At 36.6% G+C, this 20,506-nt stretch overlaps 1 long non-coding RNA gene across 20 annotated transcripts in view; it reads left to right on the forward strand.

Moving 5' to 3' along the window:
• The first annotated feature begins 2,479 nt into the window (after positions 1 to 2,479).
• Positions 2,480 to 20,506, forward strand: part of LOC110479805 (uncharacterized) — a 61,485-nt gene continuing 43,458 nt past the window's right edge. For all 20 annotated transcript variants that reach the window (XR_014956933.1, XR_014956942.1, XR_014956937.1 and 17 more), the window contains exon 1: positions 2,480 to 2,669. This is a non-coding gene — a long non-coding RNA (uncharacterized LOC110479805). The remainder of the gene's footprint in view (positions 2,670 to 20,506) is intronic.

Raw genomic sequence — 20,506 nt, forward strand, 5'->3', positions numbered from 1 at the left:
TAAAAGCAGCAGTTTATTATTCAAGGAGAGTGAATATGATGTAGCCTAAATCTTCATTTTGTTTTCTTTTCAATGGACATGAAAGGGAGAATAAAATGTCCATTTAGATGTACAAATACATTTAAAGATACACTTCTCTCTAGAAGCAACAGTGATGCAAAGTATTAATTTGTTCTCCAAAATACTGCGAGTCATAAAAATATCTGCTTGTATCATCTAGGTCTTTCATTCATGGCTCAAGAAATGCAGGTAAATAATCACTGCTGCAGAGTCCCTAGACTTTCCTGAAATCCACTCTTGAGTTATTTGAGGAAAAAAGCTAAACAATAATAAATGAACCCAGATGTTTATTCCTTTTCTGTAAAGAGCTTTTCAGCATTTTAAAATCAGAAACTGACATTCATGAAAAAGATGTATTTAAGACAAGACCACGTATTGGTCTTAAAGCCAAAGAGTTTACTGCTCTCTAGAGTAATTTTTCTTTTATTAGTATTTCTTCCCTCTTTAATTGAATTACACAAAAAAAAAAAAAAAAAAAGCAACCAAAATTATGAAGACCACCAGCACAGTGAAAAAAAGAAAATGTCTCCCAGGGTTTTCAGTTCTCTTCCCTCAGTGTTCTGGAGTCCAGATGTGGAAAGCCTAGTAGAGCTGAAAACATTTTTGAAGGGTGGAAAGAAAGTTTGGATGCTACTGCTGTAGCCTTATTTTATCCAAACCAGACAATTATCGTTCTTTATGAAGATTAAAAAGCCAAACAACACACAAACCATACCTCTTATATATTGTTACTAAAAATTATTTATAAGTGAGCCTGCTGAAAAAAAATGCTACTCTGCATCTTCTTAGTACTTAGAAGCAAAGATCTTTACAAGGCCTTCTTAACTCAGTAGAATATTTATTGCCTTCATAGTCTTTAAAATCCTGTTTGTCAGGTGTGTCAGTTTATTTTTAAGAGATGTATTTTTCCTGCTCACATATCAAGCAAATACATATTGATTTGCTGCAGCCATACCAGGTCACAGAATATGGAGGAATGTTCCCATATCTTACGCAGCTACACCTGGAATATGGTGTTCAGCTAAGTGATGACAAGGGTGGTCAGTGAGGTGATGATAAAAGTCTATAAATAGCTGAAGAGGGTGAACTCTGAGGAGGGAGAAGCATTGGTTTAAGGTGGACTGAACAAGCCTGACTGGAAGAAACAGAAAGATGCCTTGACAGCCAGGGCCAGGGAGAAGCTGCTAAATAGGATCTCACATACACTATGATTGCCAGCAGAGCAGTCTGGGCTTGGCCTTGTGTACACCACAGACATATAATGAATTTACTATTCCAGATTAATTATTCTGGGAAATTTCCAAGCATATTTAAGCACTTCAACTGCTAAATTTGGCCCCAAGTTCAACAGTCTACCAACAGGAGTCACATGCTGGGTGTATTTAGAACTACACTCGACATCGCACTGGAAACATGTAAGAGGAAATAAATCTGCCCAGAGAGGAAGATGGACACAAACCCTGCAAATCTGTCATACCTCTGTTTTCTGTAGTTCTAGGAAAACATGCATATGGGATTTGGGAAAGGTCTTTTTAATAAGGGTTAATTGGAGAAGTATGTCACACATGACTGAGTACCGTTTCAAATTACTGCTCATGCTGGCATAACTAAATTAGACAAATGACAGAATACCAAAATAGGGAATAGTCAATCTTCTTCCCTCCTACTTAATCTTTATATCTTCATTAGTATCAAATATCAGCAATTACAACTTTTCTGGAATTTGTTGCTTCTTTCAAAATATTAGTATGACCACATCATAATTTTCCCCAGAGATCCAATAATTCTGTAAAAATCTTTCTTCTGTTTTCAAATTATCAGTCTAGGCTCTCAAACTGCTGGATTTATCTGGTTTATCTGATGCAAAAGTTCAGGATACATGATATTGATATAACCCTTTCGGAGCTTGAAAAAAAAAAAAAATCTGAAAGGGGAAAAATAACCAGCTAGTAAACCAGATTAGTTATTCCCATGAAAATCACTGTACTGTATGTAACACTGTGTTGCTCTAAAAGTCAGGTCCCTAACCCTGAACCCAAAAAAGTCCCTTCAGTTTCTCTCTGCTGTCCAAGTTAATTGCAAGTATTTCCTGACGCTGAGAATGTAGGCAGAAAAAGGAAAAACGTCGACTTGAGAAAAGCACAGCTTCCAATCCCCACCCACCAGCTTCAGTCAAAGGGATGACTTCAGTCTCTTTCTTAACTAATCCTGTCACTGTAAAATCCTACAGTCATTCTTCCAACATAAAGGGAAAACGGACTCACTAGGAGGACCTAGACTCTTTCAGCTTGAACTGTTAACCAATGGTGGAAATGCAAGAATGCTGAAGTTGTGCCTTCAGAGCCAATAGAGTGGATTTGTGTGTCCCACATGACTGTGTTTCCCCTGTCTTTCACATGGGCAGTATTTAGTTCAATTCAGAACTGCAGATAGTATAGCGTGCAGAACAGCAATGGGATGTCTGAGCACAAGTAGCTGACTTCCAGGCGACTTCAGGAAGCAAATTTGTACATTTCTCCTGAATTATCTGGGATTCTGCACCCCTGACATTCTCCAACCCTCCTTTTCGCTGCAGAAGGAGACAGCGACCTGCACAGCACAACGAAACTGTGAGTACGGGCTCTATTTCTTTTTATTTTCACCCAGAAAAGCAAATCTCTTAAAAATGTCAAAATGCTATGTGCCCTAAATCAGTGATTACTTTTCTTATGAGATGAGCAAGTATGTAAAGTGTTATTCAAATTCAGAAATATTTATTGCATGCTTCAATAAAAGAAAGAGAAAAAAAAATAGCAAAAACGACTTATCCTCCAGGGCAGTGCCTGCATGCACGCTGCATGACACACTGCTTCCTGACATAGCCAGCGTGCTGCTTTGTTCATAAAGAAAAACAAAGACAAAAAGCCCTACACACGTATGTTGTTCACTTTTATTTGTACTCTGTGTCTAATCAGGCCTGATCTGTCCCCAAGGGGAAAACATAAAGGCAAACTTTAACTCCGCCAGCAAGGGCAGCCCAGACTTTGCAGACATCTGACAGTTATTATAATTAGCTATGAAAGACAGCAAAGACACTTTGGGGCAAATAGCTCTTACATTTGGAACAATGAAGTCGAGCAAGGTTCCCATCCCACCCCTTCCACGGGGGGAGGGGGAGAGGCAAGGCAAGGGGGGGAGTGTTAGGAAAGGGTTATGGCTGGACTGAAAACACACAACTAGTGTATAATATCTGGACTCGCTCAGCATGAGGAGAGGCTTTTTGATAAGCAACTTTACCTCTAGATTGCAGCTTGCATTCACTCAGATTCCTGATGGGGTGGGAAAGGGTGTGGGTCTCTTTACGGTATAACGTCAGAAGGTCGGTGTGGAAGGGGCAGTGGGGGCGAAGGGGGCAGAAAGAAGAGAATATCCATAGCAGGAGACATTGAAATTGTTTCCCAGAGCTTTACTGGCCAGATCTCCTTAAGCCCAAGTTGCTTTCTGGGCAAGATTTATGAGAGTTCTCAAACAGAAGCAACAGACAAAGCAGCGCTTTTTTTCTTCTTCTTCCTCAGAAAAGAAATTCAACCCAAACGAATAACCGTGTAATAAACAGCACTGATTTGTATTTTTGCTCTGTTTTCCCCCACCACATGCTTGTAAGACCTTTAATAAGGTCTTTCCCCCCTGCCTGCACGATCCTTCCCACCCCCCTTCCCTACCAAAAGTTAGATTCTGAAAACTACAATCGGAAGGGAAAAAGCAAAGACAATAGAAATCTGACTCAGTCCTGGCTGGGCTGGATCTCTAATAATGCATGAAGTGAAAACAGTTTCTAAGTGAAAGATGAGCAGACTTCTTTTAAAAAAAAAAAAATTAAGTGCAATAAGGAGAAATTGTTGAAAGACTCCAGACGCTACTAATTATGGCTTAAATAAATCTTCCTGGACAGATGTTTGCTTGCTTCCACTGCAGGGAAAGGAACGTTAAAAGAAGCATTTTTTAAAATAGGATTTGACATGAATCTTGTACATATGATTTTTTTTTTTGTAAATACACTGTTTTATTCTTTGTCTGCCCTCCTGTTATCTCCCCCTCCCCCAACCGCCGCCCACTGTGAGCTGAGACACCTGAAGGCTAGACACAATGATCAACAGAGCACTGCGCTCGCCTGTCTGGATTCCAGCCAGATTTTTTTTTTTTTTCCCTTCCACAATCAAGGAGCCTGCACGCAATGCACGGCAAGCCCCTTGCTCTGCTATGTGCAGATCAGACAGAAGTCTGAACCGTGCTGCAGAAAAGATTAAAGACAAACACAAGCCTTTCCTCCTTATGTCGGCCAGGCTCAGTTTCAACTTTGTTATGATTTGCAAAAAAAATACAAAATAAGCAACTTTGTAAACATATATACACATTATTGTGCAAAGCATATGCACACGCACACACACTTTCCAACACAGCGTAACTAGGGACATCCAGTGTTTCCTGTTTTACTGTGATTTTTACTCTAGGCTTACAGTCAATGCAGGATTTTATGTGAAGTTCATGCATCACTTACATAATTGCTGTGTAACTCTCAAATATATGTAAAGATTTTCTATGCGCATATGATATATTACATAAAGCCAAGAGGCTACTGTACAGATACCTGTTCCTGAATGCCCATCAAGCTGAAATCTTACAAATTACTTGCGTTTAGAGAATTAGCAAGAGCTCCTAGACAGTTTTATGATAGTTTTAAATGAGGCAGTAGCAAAATGCTTTGTGAATAGGTTGCCTTCAAACCGAGGAAGGGGAGCATGGCAGGGGACTGAGCTGGCCCTGCACGCCCTGGCCTTCCTGGTGCACAGCCCAAAGAAATGCCGAGTGGCCCCGTGCCATCGTGCCACAAAGTTGGGCTAGAGAATGCAGTACTCCCCAAAATAGTTGCTCTCCATTTGGTGTGGCTATGGGTGGGGTTACCAGAGACATACAGGGGAAAGGCAGATTCAAAGCCTGTATTCTATTTAATTTATAAACATATGCTGTGCAGATCGACCTATTTTCTAAATTCTTTGGAATTTCATTGTCTTGCGGTACAAATTATGGGGTGATAAATACGATGACTAATATTTGCTTTCCAATATGAAATTTGTATGAAAAAGACCTAAAAGAAAACACATTTTAAAATACACAACCACATGCACACATGTACAATGTTATTTTACTCCTGAAAATGCTTAAACTATATTTTAATCACTCTAACAGGTATCCTAAAGGAAAGTGATAAATTTTTTTAGATTTTTTTCTCTGATATTGCTTAGAAACACTATGAAAAAAGAAAGCCAGCATAAGTATCCCATAAATTTAATCTTAAAAAAAAACTTCCTTTCCAAATAGCAGCGGAGACATGCAAACAAAAGATTGCATGTACTGGCAGCAATATCCACAGCAAAGTAAAAATTCCTGAATAGAGATGTCAGAAAAATTAAGTGAATGAATCAAGAGCTGTGGTCAAATTTGTATTCCTGCATTTTATTTCTTTGTAAATAAGGGATTTAATGCTTTTCTAAAGGAACAATTTACACTGCTTATATGAAATATACAAATAAACTACACAACGGTTATACATGAGGAGTATATATTTGTAAATTATATGCATGTACATGTGTTCATAATATTAAGGTCATAATTACTTTTCTATTTTTCCTGGCATATTATGTTTTAAAACACAATTTTTCACTTGTTTTAAAGAATGTATTTTGAAATAATGCCTGCAGCTAAATTATGAAGTGTTCACTTTCATTTTCTTAAGGTAATGACAAGGCAATCATATTTTTATCCTTTCCTAGAGGCTGAAATCCTATGCAAATCAATTTCTCTAAACTTCAGCAGTGATTTACACACTATTTTGTCTTAGAAGGGTATTTCAGTTGGCAATTTATGCAATGTTTGTCAGTGTAAAAGTAATGTCTAATCACATAAGAGATAAGCATTAAGCTGGAGAATATGAATACAGGGTCCTTGCCTCCATGTTTAGTTCAACACTCTCCCCTTCTCCCACCAAGGTCTCTTGGGTTTTGTGAGTTCTGGTACAAAAACTCTGCCTAGAGCAGGGAGGAGATACCTGACCGGTGTTGCTTTAAAAATGGCATTATCCTCTCCTGCTGTTATTGTCCACATACCTGAAATTTGGAGCTTTGTGTTTTAGTTTTTTTACAAGAAGAATTTGTTTACCTTGTGTGAAAATTGCTGTACTCTGTTTTTTTACTGACTTCTTTAAACTTTTTAATAGTTGATGTTGAAATAATGCAATCATGGAAGCTCATGCATATTTATGACTCCATTCCTTGAAAATTTGATATCTATTACAACTTGTCTCTTAGCCTGTGGCCTACATTTGATTGTGCAAATTCCACGGTGCTACTCACACAAACTTCAAGTTCTAATTTCCTTTTTTAAACTCTCCTCTCCTCTCTTCCCCCCATGCTTCCTGTTGCATTTGATTGTTTGAGCCTTTCCTAGTTCAATCAGAAGTGTGACTTTTAGTCCTAGGAATAAAGTGCTGAGAATTACATCCAAAACTTTCAAAAGATTGGTGTTTCACTTATGCCTCTACAGAGCTGAGGTAACTTGAGAACCTACCAGAAACACAGACAGTCTCAATAAGGTAACAGGGTCAAAGGAGCTCATGCATTACAGATAGGAAGACAACTGTACATTGCATTTTTATAGATTAAAAACACAGACTGTTTTAATGTAAACACATTTCTGTTTGATATTTTAGCAAACTGTTGCAAAGCTCAAACTAGAGCAAAGTCAAAACTACTTTCAGCATGGTACAGTTAGACCAGATGGCCACGTGTTCTTTTCTTATTTAGATGAGACTTTTCCTTTCAATAACATCTTTCTTCCTGACCTGCTTAAAAATTCCAGCGAATGAAATCAGCACAGGATTTTCAATTCTAATTGACCATGTGCAGAGGAAAGGCCAGTAGAGAAATCAGTAGGACCATTGTAAGGCACACTGCATCAATCTCTCCTTTGTCCTCAATCTTTTCTAGTATGAGCTAAAATAATTAAGTATATTTAATGTATTTTATTTGTACAGCAGCAAATGTAGTAGCATTCAGGCAACTCATAGTGAGTTCCCCTTTTAGAAATGCATGTAACAAGGAAGATGTATGTCTGACACCAGACATGCAGGTACTTGACATCATTTAATAGCCAAATATTAAAACAAAAATACATGAAACTAGAAACAAACCTCCCAAAACAAACTCAAGGAAAGAATGACCAAAAAGACTGAAAGATGTGGCTGAATTAAATCATGAAGTGCTTTACCTTTTCTAATGAAGGCAGAAGTTTTGAAAGATATGGTACTTAAAAAAATTTTTGAAAAGCACATTTTAGAAGAGTCTGAAAAATCCATTTTTCCACTGTCCATAATATTGACCCTTAAAACATCTGTAATCTTCAAATGTTTCAAATTTACCTGCATTGATTTTACCCACATGCATCCCACCTACACTGCATTGGTTGTGATCAGCCTCAATTGTGTCTGTGTGATCTACATGTGAGGTACAGACTGTAAAAATTGTGTGTATTACACACACAAACATTACCTATAGAAATACACACCCAGAGAACATCATTGCAGCCTTACCTACTATTTTATTTGCATTTAGTGAGATGTGTGTGAAACAATATAGCAATATTTGAGATTTAACGAGTATGCAAAGGATGCACAAAGTCCTACTTATATGTTTATGTAGCCCATGGATAAGGTAAGTGGGCAAAGGAATCCTTCAGAAGAAAAGGGGGTGGGGAAAAAGACTAATTGAGAGCAATATAGAGCAACTTTGGTTGGTTCAACAAAATAGCAACAGACTTATGGCTGTACTATTTTGGACAAATTCACTGTACTCACAGTTTAGTTTAACATTATGCTTGAATGGTTGGTAGTTTCATACTGTCACTATAAGCTTAGATCAATAAACAACACCTGTAGAATATAAATTCTGAAAAAGAGTTATGAAAATGGTTTCATTAGGAAAACCTGAAGAAAAGAAATGGTTTCATTAAAATTACTATCATTTCTGAACTTAAGGTGAAAAACAATCCAGGAGAAAATTCAGTGGGCAGCATGGCCTTTGCTATTTGTCAAGCATGCAGCCCAAATAACGTGCATGAAGAAACATGCCTAAGAACATAAAACAAAGCACAGACCTTGGTTCTGGCCAGGCAGACATGGTAAAAGGTCTGATTTCAGCTCTCCAGCAAGATGCTTCCTAGCCTTGGGCAAGTCATTTAAGTGCCTGGATTCTCATCTATGTCACATTATCAGAATTTAAGTTTTGAATGTGTGATTATAATTACGAGGTCAGCAAAGAGATACCACAGAAAAGGATTCAGGAGAGACCTCAGATGCTTGAAAACAACATAAAATACTAGACTGAATAATGGTTTTTTGTTTTTGTTATTAAGTGAGATCGTTTTTGGTGTGGTATTTCTACAACAAGAAAGATACAAAAAGACAAGATACATAGCCTCTTTCTCAAGAGATCAATGTCATTCAGTTCTAGCTTAATTTTCTAAAAGTTCTTCATGTACTTGAACATTCATTTCTTATTTTTTACTAACTTACAACAAAATATCAGAATATAGGATAAATGGAAGATGCTTTTCCATCTGTAAAGGTGCTCTAGATTCAACACTCGTCCAAGGCCTACCACTAAAACTGACCCCAGTAATGGCTTATTTAAGAGAGAGTCCCAGGGTACCAGTGAGACAGAGCAGGTTAAATACTGCACTGCATGAGCAGAGTTCAATCCTGGGCCCTAGACACGCGCTGCCTGTGGCCTTCTGCAGCCCAGAGGTGATCCTGGAATGGCCTAGAGTGTATTCTTACTGATAAAGTCTGAAGGCCACCTAGCGAACCACCTCGAAGTTCAGCACGTGCCCGAAGCATCATGCTGAAACAGGTCTTAAATATCTACAGAGCACATTGACCTGAAAAGTAAATGCCTCTGCTGGGTTCTGCCCCCATTAAACTGTGTTCCCACATTCACCTTTCTGTTTCTATTGATGGTTCTTTGATTGCCACCACCGAACAGACTAAGTTAGAAACCCTTCAGCAGCAATGCTAAAAATCACTGCGCATGAACAGAAATCACTGAGTCTGCACTGGCCAAGAGACTTGACAGGAGACCTTTTGAGGCCACCATTTTGTGACTGTGTAATGACCATGTCACACATATGGAACTGGAAATTTTGCTTTCTCTCCCTGAGGAAATAGAAGGGATCTCTGTGCAAAACAAAAAAAAATTGAAATATATTCTTCTTAATGTTGTTACTAACCAATATTCATGTACGGCATGAAAGAAATACTCAGACTTTCAGCTATCTTGCATCAGTGCTGCTCATAAGATAAAAATAATTAATGAAAAAGGCAATGTGACAAAGCTGCTGAACATCTCAGTAGGTTTACAGAAAGGGTAGGGAAGTGAAAAGCGGGTGAGAGGAAAATATCCTGCATGGAAGTACAGCCTCGTGCAATGCTCAGAACAAGGAGAGGAAGTGAGCAAAATGTGCACGGTTACATGCAACCCATGGGCTGTATTTCACCAGCCTATTTTTACTGTCAAAGCTCCAGACTATATTAGGAGTCTATCCAGTCTCTTAAGCCATGGGATGTGGATAATGGGATCAGATAAAATGATTAAAATCAGTTTGGTCTTATGCTTTCATCTACTAAGTGTAATAGATGCAAAACTGAAAGACTTAATTGTACAATAAAAGTACAAACACATCTTTGTTTTACCTCTGCACTTTTCCAGTTTATAGAAATTGATGAGGTTTGTTTGATTGAAAAAAACAATGGCAAACAAGATGATTCTCCTCTTGCAGCATCCCAGCTGAAACTAGTTTCATCTATCCAAACAAATAAGCTCAGAAGTAGTTGCAGGAAAACAAAATTATACCACATCCCATGGGATATTTTACATAGAGTGTCTGGTTAATAAGCTTCAGAAACAAAGATTGCTTTTAAGTAGTTTACAGAGTTTAATAACTGCCTTTTGTTAGGCAGTTAAAAATCAGTATAATCAGTAAAAATCAGATAATTCCCAGAATGTCTTATCCATACACTGAGTTTGTACTACTATTTTCAAGCATTATTTTTTCAGCATATTTGAAACCATTTTTCTAAAAGAGAAATTCACAAAGAAAAGGATTTAAACAGATAAGTCTAGCAAATGACAACAGTGAAGAAAAGCAGTTCCCAAGGTTGATTAAAAGACTTGGAAAGGGTTAAAAATTCCAATCTTTATGTAAGAATTATAAATGAAAGAAGAGTTAAAAAGGGGGAGAAGCGGGGGAAGAGCTAAGCTGCTGGTGACTTGAGTGTATTTATGGATTACTATGTCCTGAAAAGAAGAAAACCAGAGTTGTAAGATGACACTGCAGGGGTTGTCTGGACTTTTCACCGAGTGTAAAGTCTGTTTAGTCAGTGTCTTAATGCCTAATGCTGACCTTTGCCCTCTTCACTCCTCCCTGCTCCAGGTGCAACATTTTTGCAAGTGCTTTAACATTACTGGAAGTTTTTGCAGGTTTCACACACTGCAAAGTGCACAGAGCACTTTACACATTCATTACACCCACCCAATATCAAGAGTTAGCACATTTTTTTATCCTAAGTACACACAGTGATTTCTTTTACACATTTTTCCTTATTAGTATTAATGCATTAAATTAATAAAAACAAAAGCTTCTTTGTAAAGGTATTTAATTTACATAGTTCTGTACAACAAGATACAAAATTAAATATAAACTCATCTCATGCTTCCCAGCACTGAATTATTCCAGGAGTGTGCAACATATGCCAGCAATGCTATTGATCTCTCTTAAATTAATTCTCTTTGCTATGGAAATGGAAGACAAAAACAAAACCCATTGCTACAAAATAGTCTAGGTAATAAAGCTCATTTTCCTCAGGAAAAAAAAATTATCTCTTGTAGACTTATTAATGAGATTTGAAGTGATAAAAATTTTAAAGAAAAACAACAGTTTTAGAATAATAATTAAAAAGCAAAATTACATAATGTCTGTACAATTTCAGCTTTGATTTACAAAAATAAGAAGTCCCTTAAATCTATTAATTCTACAGTTTTCAGTAATGAAGACAATATAAAAATACACACAATTATTTCTCTATGCTTTATGTTTAGTAGATAGCTGCCAAGATTTTTGAGGTCTACAATTTAACTTCTCTGAGGAGAAAATATAATCTGGGTACCATCATCTTCAAGACTACTAGAGATGTTGTGTTGTTTCTGGAAAGGGTACTGTGGGCATTTCTTGCTACCGTGGGCAAGGAATCCATTTTCCCCATGCACCCAATGCTGCTGGACTTCTGGCTCCTTTGGGTCTCACCTGGCATTGAAGATTTTCACTGTGTAATACCAGGCACTGAAACTCACCCAATGGCATAAAGCTTTCTGCAAATCCAAGACTGTCCAGTCATGGTTCCTGCACTTTGTGATCCACACCAGCTAACTATGGCCCCCCAAAATTAAAAATTATTTAGAAATTTAAAACTTTTAAATAACTGACTGACTTCCCCACATTCCTGCCTCACTGAGTTATGCTGAGAAATGTTCATTACATTGAGGGAAAAGAAAGGAGGAAAAGGACTAGTTTAAAAGAGGTCAATAGCAGCAGGTAGGCTTTATGGAAAACCCTACTGGTCTAGCCAGAATAGCCCAGGATAATACATCTTCTATGTATAGCATTACTTCAAGGTGAGACTTTAATAAAAAAAAAAAGACTTCAGATGAGGGTTTATATTTAGGGAATTGCTGTGACAGAGATGTGTTTGCATCTGGACTAAAACATTTATTCTACTGGATTACCTTTCAGATACTCTTTAAGCAGCTATACTGCTTACAGGACACTCTGCCTCTCTAAAGAAATATTTTAGTGTTTTCCTATGACATCGCTAAATAAAAGTTAGCTTAGGTCATCTTTATTACCTAGATAGTTTTACAGGGTCTCATTTTGGGGGAGATTTTTCTTTAAAACAAAATATGGACCTTAATATAGTAGTTTATTCCAGGAGTAGGCAGAGGTTAAAGGGTCAAAATATTGTGGAAGTGTATCCTGAAATAGATTTCTAATGTTTTTCAATTTCATTTGTAACACTGAAACTACAAGAGAATAATGGGGAAACAAAAAAAAAAGGTTGTTTCTTGAATGACAGACTATTTCTAGAGCTGGGTAGCTTTATCTCAGCACAAAGAGTGCTCCTGTTCACAGTGCAGCTGCTAACAACTCATCAGCACTCCTTGTTTAAGAGTAGGGTACAATTAGAAGTCAAAACTTTAAAAACCTGAAAAGTTATTACTGCAGTAAGCCATGCAACTGGATTTGATTTCTAGCCAGACTGTATCCCTTTGCTCCTGACACTGTTTACAAGACATATTTAGTGCAGGTGGTACTCTCCTTAATTTCACTGAAGGTCAAGTGTACTTGTCATAATTGTATTTTTTGCACAGCTGAGAATTCAACTACTTCTGCAGACTGAAAACAGACATTGTTTCTGTAAAGGAAACACAGAGCACTGAAGAGTTGGACTTGAAATAAACAGAATGAAGTAAATTCTCACAGTTTTCACCTACTATCTCATCAAGATCATCACTTTTGTGTCTGCTGTGTATCAGCACAAGCAGCCATTTGGGTCCTTCACTGCCAGAACATCAGAATCCTCTGTCTGGAAAAGTGGTTTCATTTATCTGGCTTTAGGGAGGGGGCTATTTTCAATTTTTTTTTCAGGACTACAAACTAAGATGAAGGTTTTGCAATATTTGGAAATAACTGACATTACAATGATTTACAATAAAACTGAAATTAATCAAGATGCTAATTTAAGTAAATAAAAACTACATTACCAAAAATATAAATTCATTTTCTTCTCTTTTGGAACATCAAAATTGTGGCTTTCAGAAGAGACTCAGTCTTATTTCCTGTAAATTCTAAACTGATATGTTATAATTGTCAGACAGAAAACTAAATATGCTGAAAAAAAAAAAAAAAAGCATGGCAGAAATAGGACACTGTTCTTGTGCTTTGATTCATTTACACTTATGAATTATCAGTCTCTCCTATGTGCAATATGTGCACTTAAAATACAAAGCATTGTCCACTGAATCTTCATTTTCCTGTGAATAGGTTTCCCTCATCCTCTATCTTACAATCATTGCTAGTGCCTTCACTATGCAGTTTACTTGAAGAAAGGAAATTAAAGCAAAACATCTCTGAATTGTGCTTCATGTTTTTTTCATGTCAGTTGAAAACAGCTATAACGAAAAACCCCCAAACAACCAGGTGTCTCCTTTTGTAATTCTTATGTAATAGTTCAGTCTTGCATAATACTTAAAAAAGCCTCCAGTTTTCTTCAAGTAAATGATTTCCTAATATATCAGGGACAATGAAGAGAATCATCCTTCTTTCCAGATTCTCTTCATGTCAGGACCAGAGCTCAGGTTTGCGTCAGAGTATCAGCTCACAAAATTCTAAAACTAGAGACAGATTCCTCTTGTGAAATCCATTTGCTGATTACCAGCTTCTTACCCATCTCTTCTACCCCTATCTAATCTGCTTCGCTAAGCAATTCTGACCTGAATCACTGTATTCCTCTGCAAACAGCAAAACATAAGATATAAAGATTTGAACTAGTTACATAAATACACAATTGTACTCTACATACGATGAGAGTTTTTAAAACTTTACTTGAAAGCATAAATGCAAGTAAAATAGTGCCCTTTAATGGAGCAGTTTGAAGATACAGAAATACTTTTCTTTAAATTGAAACGAGAAAGATCAGGACTTCAAATCTACATTTCCATTATTGTAGAAACCTCAAAAACCTGGGTTGCAATCTGATTACTTTCTGTTATTTCCTCAAAACACAAAATACTACACTAAAGCAAGCAGCAGAGTCTCATGGAATTTCACTAAGTCAACTTACAGGACATGTGTATTTCAATCTGTGGGATTCACTTGACATTTTGTATGTAAATCCAAGCTTCCTCTTTCCTCACCTCATTGGCAAACTTATTTTTTAGTTTTATCTAGTTGAATTATCAATTTTTACTGCTTTATTTTATATTCAAATCCACAAAACATGGAATTTTTTGTTTGGGTTTTTTTTTTCCTAAAGAGAAGAAAGAAAATATCCCTCTAACCACTATTCTATGCCAGCTTTGTACTTATATTCAGGGAATAAATTTTACACAACTTCATTTACAGAATCACTAATTAGGACTATTCTTTCAGTATCAGTATTCTAGCTGAGTTTTTCAGGCTCAGTATTAAATATGGGGTAACTTAAGGTCTTTTCCATGAAAAAAAATTAAAATCTATCGTCCTGCTAATGAAGGAAGTGAAACCTAAGTTACTTAAAAAGCTGATGAAGTTCCTGTCCTTTTTTAGGAGGAATCAAGAAGGTTTTTGCTGAAATACTGGTTTAAATTTATACCACAGAAAAAAAAATCCTGAACTTTAAGAAATAGTTCAAAAGGAACAGAGACTAGCACTGAACAAGTATCGAGTTCATGAATCTACTTCGATGCACAACTGCATTTTTTTCTCTGAGGAGATGGCAACACACTTGTACCTTTGTAGCAACCAGCACAGGGAATCACCTCTAGCCTCATCCCAGCAAGCTCCAGTGGGGTAGGCCTCCATCGTGTTCCAAACACATTCCTGGAGAAAGGAGAATGATGCCTTGCCTGCACAGGTTGTGAGAACATCAAGGCCATTGAAAGGACCAGTGGGACTTGGCTGAGTTCCCAACTTTTATCAAATTAAGAAAAGGTTTCTACTCCTGCAATGCTTCTCTGATGAGTAACTCACCATGTAGTGCCTATATCCTGTCCTTTCCTTCTTAGGGATTTACACAGACCAGACAGCAATGATTTCCTGCTGGATGCCCTCAGGATTCATTGCATGTTTTGGATGTTGCAAAGGAAGAGGAGACAGTCAAGAAAATTTGAGACTTTTATGGGAGAAGGGTTTGTGGCCTTTGGCTACAAGATCTTAATGAGCTTCCTGCTCCTTTTTTCCATAGCTCTCTACAACAGGAGGCAGCAAGCATAACGAAGACTAGAATTGTGCACCCCTCCTTGCCAAGGATTTGTCATCCAGTAGCTTTAAATTTAGAAACTTAAATTGGCTGTCATTTCTTTTACTGCACAAATGTAAAATAAATGATGTTAAGATAGCATTAAAGAGAAATGTGGGGGAGACTTATCAATTGTTCTGTTTGAAAACTTGTACTTTATTTAATGACAAGCAGTGAGATTCACTGGAAAAGGCATTCTGCACTGAAAGATACTACACATACTTCATTATACGAGAATATTTCCAAATGAAAACCTGAATTGTTTTCCATTTCCTTAAAGAAGGCCTCAGACTGTACCACCTGTCTAAACATATTTACAGTCTCTCCACATGGCTGCAAGCTCACTGTAGTGGAATTTTTCTAAGGGTCAAAGGTAGCACAACTGAAGAGGTTTTGTTTTTTAAGACACAAGGAGATATCCATGAATTTTCTGCAAATCTTGCTGCAGATATAACTGGCTTATAATAGAAACATTTGTTAATCTAATCTAGAGACACAAACTATTGAGTGGCTGCTAACCATTCGATAAACTTTTTTAAAATTTAGTACTACATTCTGCAGTATGCTTTTGACTTACCTACTTTGTTCTCTGCTGCCCTCTTTTTCCATTTTTTTTGTTTGCAAGATGTTAGTTGAACCACAAAAGCAAACCCTGTATCTCCTAGCTTACTTGCCAAGTTATTTTACTTTTGTTTCCTCATTTAAGGGGAAAAGCAGGGCTAAGGGTGAATAAACATTATGGATCAGGTGATGCGTCCATACCTGAAGACAGGAGCAAAGATGAGAGATCAAACTTGCCTAAGAAAAGATAAACGATTACTGAATCACAATTGTAATGTATTTATCACTTGAACAAATTGCTCAAAATTTGATGGTTGCTATCTTTTCTGAAATTTCTATTTGGAGGATCCCTCCCCCATTCTCCTAGAAAGACATCTGGCTACCACTGAATGGAGTTTAATGTTTGAACATCCCATCTGGTTTCATCATGCTAACACATGATTCCAAGTCATTCAAGAAGTATGAACAATGGATATTGTATTCCATATAGTGCCATGTGGATTTGATCTTTAAAAGATGGTGGCACTGTAGAACTCAATCTTTTAGTTAGAAGTCAAAACATTTCACGTACAGAAAACTCATTTCCCACAGCCTTGGAAGCCTCACATTTTATCCTGCTCTAAGAATGACAAGGAGACAATGTCTCCCTCATATAGTGCCATTCCTATTGTTACCTACCAGAATACCTATCTTGAGAAATCAAGAACACATTTCCTAAACACGGCAGTTAAAAGCAGCATGAAAACAGATTTTTCATGAGAATACATATTATTTTCATACTCAAATTACTTCCAGATTGATTAAAAACAAAAGCAGAAGTTTGCTGAGGCAAATAGAAGTTGTGCGCTTTTGCCTTCCAGAGCTGGTACCTTTCACTGACATTAGCAAAATCTAAAAAAGTCCCTCCAGAACAAAGTGCTTTATGTATAAGTGCTTTCCTCAACAGACCAGCACTACTTTATCTCAGTGATGCTGAAAGAACATCTCATTTCTCTATATACTCTCAAACTAAAATACAGTTTTCAGTTAATAACGGTTCTTACTCAAACAGTTCTTTCACTTTATTTCTTCATAAGGATAATTGACTCATGGTCCTGTAACACTGATCCTAATATATTTTTTGTAATTCTTAAAGGGTGCCTAGTAGGAACAAATGTTCAATAAGTATCTTCTTATGAAAACTTAATAAAAACTTATTTCAGACTAAAAGAGAATTATATAAACTTCAAGTGTAAACAGATATTTAAATATTTTCTAGCTGTCCTTTAAGCCACATAATAAAATGATATTGCTTCATTAGAGCACTTGGGAAAGTGACTTGTTTTACCTGCAAGTGTGAGAAGATGAGGAAAATACAGATATTTTGGAGGGAAACACCTTTTTGGTGGAATGAAGCAGGGCAAATATGCTTTATATCTCTGGAACTGGATCGTGAAGAGTGACAAGTTTATCCTCAAAACTCTGAGGTCAGACTCAGAGTTGGGTAACAAGATATTATAGTGTGCTGATAAGAGAAAACAATTCTGTGGAGATTGATAAAGGCAATTACACCACCCAACTTTTTCCAAACTGTTGATATGTATGTTTTATTTAGCATCACCATTTCACCAGCCAGCTCAAAAGTTAGATAGATTAGATGTGTGAATCTAATCTAAAAGCTGAAGTTAGTTAGATGTGTGGATGACATGACATCAAAATTTTCACAGAAACACCTAAATCAAAAGTATTTAAGAGGCTACTGTTGATGCTTAAATGATCACTTTGCTTTGTCTGGAAAGTTTCTTTGCCTAGTTTACCTGCTGTGTTTCAGCTAACAAAACCTGTCTAGAGGATAGGGGCTACTATATTTAATAAACAGAAAGGGCAAAGAAAGAAAAGATGTGCTCAAATTTATGGAAGTGAATTAATTTCTGTGTGACAAATTGAATAAGCTCCCAGCAAAGCTGGGTTGAAGGCTAGCTCTCAGTTGGAAATTCTTTTAAAATCTGTGGAGATCATACAGACTGTAAAGACAGCGGATTATATGCATTGAAGAGAGTAATTCCTAGCTGATTACATCAGGGAAGCTACTGAATTCCCTAAATTCAGGATGAGAACTATAAAATGCAAGATTGGTATAGAGATGGGAAAGTGGTGATTTTAACTGTGTTCCACTGTTCCTATCACCTCTAATAACTAAATCCTTAATACAGTAGTGACTATGTTCATTGATGAGCACCTCAGTTTTACAGAGCTAAGAGAATTGTATGTTTCATTTGGCAGTACTTCTATTGACTCTTTTCAAGTAATTCTGGTTAAGTATTCATTCAGCACCGATTTATACAAGCTATAGCAGACAGCCTGTGTCAGAAAGTCTTCAGAGTCTGTTTGTCTAATTCAAGTACTCTGTCCAGAAAGGCATTGCTTTTGAGTACTCAAAACCTATTCATTCAGTTCCTTATGCTGGCAGGCACAAAACACACAATACTTTTCAGTTTGTAATCCATCTGCAACACCTGAATTACTACAAGCACTTGTCATACACTGAAGAGAAAAAGGGATGCTGACAAAAGGAATTTAAGGAAACCAGTCCTAAACTGAGTCTTCCTGAAAGCATTTTAAAAAAATATTTCTGTGCCCTTAAGCTGTGCATGTCTTAAAACATGCAAGATCCATGCTTATAAGGAACTAAAATTCTGTCTTCTAGAATTTAGGTAGTTAGTTAAAACTTGTTGGTTCTATGTAAGTATTTTGTACTAGTGGAAAGTCTTGACTTCTCAAACAAAAACCAGAATTACAGTTGGTTCTACTCACAATCAATTTCACTTAAGATGTAGCAAGAGAAATTTAAAGACATAGCAAGACTTTCCCAGGGAGATAAAATTGATTTTAATGCTTTATTTCAAGATAGACTGTGCTGGGCTAGCTAGACCATATGAAATTGGTGCCAAGTGATCCTCACTCAGATTAGCAATACATCCATTTAAAAGGACAGTGATACAGCGCCTGATAAAGCTCTTGTTGTTACATCACTTTTCTAATTTACAAAAATGTGTGGGATATTAATGCTTATTTTTTAGTTCTTGTATAGCATAAGGACATTTATTTTCTAGAACATTGTATTCCATCTTCTTGTACCTACCTATGGTGTTTAACTTCCCAAAACTAAAGCAGAATGCCTTCACAATCCCATCCTTCATTAGGGTAGAAGAACAGTATCTAAGCAGTTTGATGTAAGTTTCAGTATTAAAAGAAAACTTGAGTGGGTTTACTGAATCTATCCATTCTTTCTGGATATCACACAGTTTCCACATTAAATGAAAGTAATGGGTGGTCCTAATGTGAAATCTCACAGTGGCAGTCCGAGTTCTAAGTTGGACTTTGGTTATTTGTAACTCATATTTAGCCTTACAGAAGAGCTAAGTGCACTGTGATCCAAATAACTAAATTCAACTTTAAATCTCTTCTCATTTCAGTAATCTAAGTCAGAAATTTGTGCACTGCAGACATTTGATATCTCACTCTCTCCCGCTTGCTAACACAATCTTGTTTTCCACATATAAATGGCAAGCTGCCAATTAGGGAAGTACACATGCTGCAATGCAAAGGAAAATAAGTAGATATGTCTGTATATATTAACTACAAGTCAGAGTATTGTCTAGTGCAGCTGGAGTGAAAAACACTCCAAAAAAGCTAATTACAACTCCAGTCTTCATTATTATAAGCAAAAGCTTTTGTGAGATAGGGTTACAGTTCTCATTGCAGTATATTTCTTTTTTTTAAGTCTTTGTTATTATTTTTCCATTGATTCAAACTCTTAAAAATAAAATTGTCTCAAAGCTATTAAAAGAACAACAAAAATCTTAAAACAAGGCAATTTATCCAACTATGGTGCAAAGCATAAAATTATCTTAATTCATTCCATCACCTCTATGGCCTTATACTTGCTTTTATCCATATGTAGAACACAATTCAAACAAAACCACCAGAATGACAAATAAACAAAATCCATTAGTGTAGGTTAAAACATTTTTATAAGCTTCCTTAAGGAAAAACAGGTGAAGCCAGTAGGAAACCAGGTTCATCTGGGCTCCTGTTCCAGGTTCAGAATGATGTAATATGAGAAACTCCTCTTTGTTTATTCCCTGATTCCCAAGCTGTGAGAAGCTGTGTTAGGATTATTCCCTTTATTCATGCTACTATATACCAAAGCAGACCATCTTTTGGACACAGCTATAGAGTAACAGAGAAATCTAGGTAGTTCTGTATGGAACAGAGTAATATATTGCCCTCAATACCCAAGCAGCAATAATGTAGATTGGGATACTAAATTTAACAAACCTAAAAACTCCCATATTATCTCTTTTCTCTCTGTACTTACTGTACAAGTTCTATAAGTATACTGAACATCTATAAACCTGCTAAAAAAATATAACTAATTATATTTTATTCATTTGCCTCTCAATTTCAGAAAAAGAGACTTAGCATAACTAAATTTTGTGGGCTCTGTAATCTCCACGTGACTGTGCTGCATTTTCTCCTCATGAAATGCCTGGCATCTTCTTGTGCCACACTACTCAGCATAAGCTGCTTTTCTGTAATTCATAGGCCACTTCTGTACAGGGCTGTTGCCATTTTTCATTTCCAAAAGCAACTATATGAAGTGATAGAACTCTCAGAAATGGAAAAAACGTGTCCTACTTTTAACTTAACAGAAAATGGCATTTCATCTTATAGCACTGCCAGTGCACTTGCTCGTAATGTGAT

The sequence above is a fragment of the Lonchura striata genome, chromosome 8 (genome assembly GCF_050655825.1).
Source record: "Lonchura striata isolate lonStrDom1 chromosome 8, ASM5065582v1, whole genome shotgun sequence".
Lineage (NCBI taxonomy): Eukaryota > Metazoa > Chordata > Aves > Passeriformes > Estrildidae > Lonchura > Lonchura striata.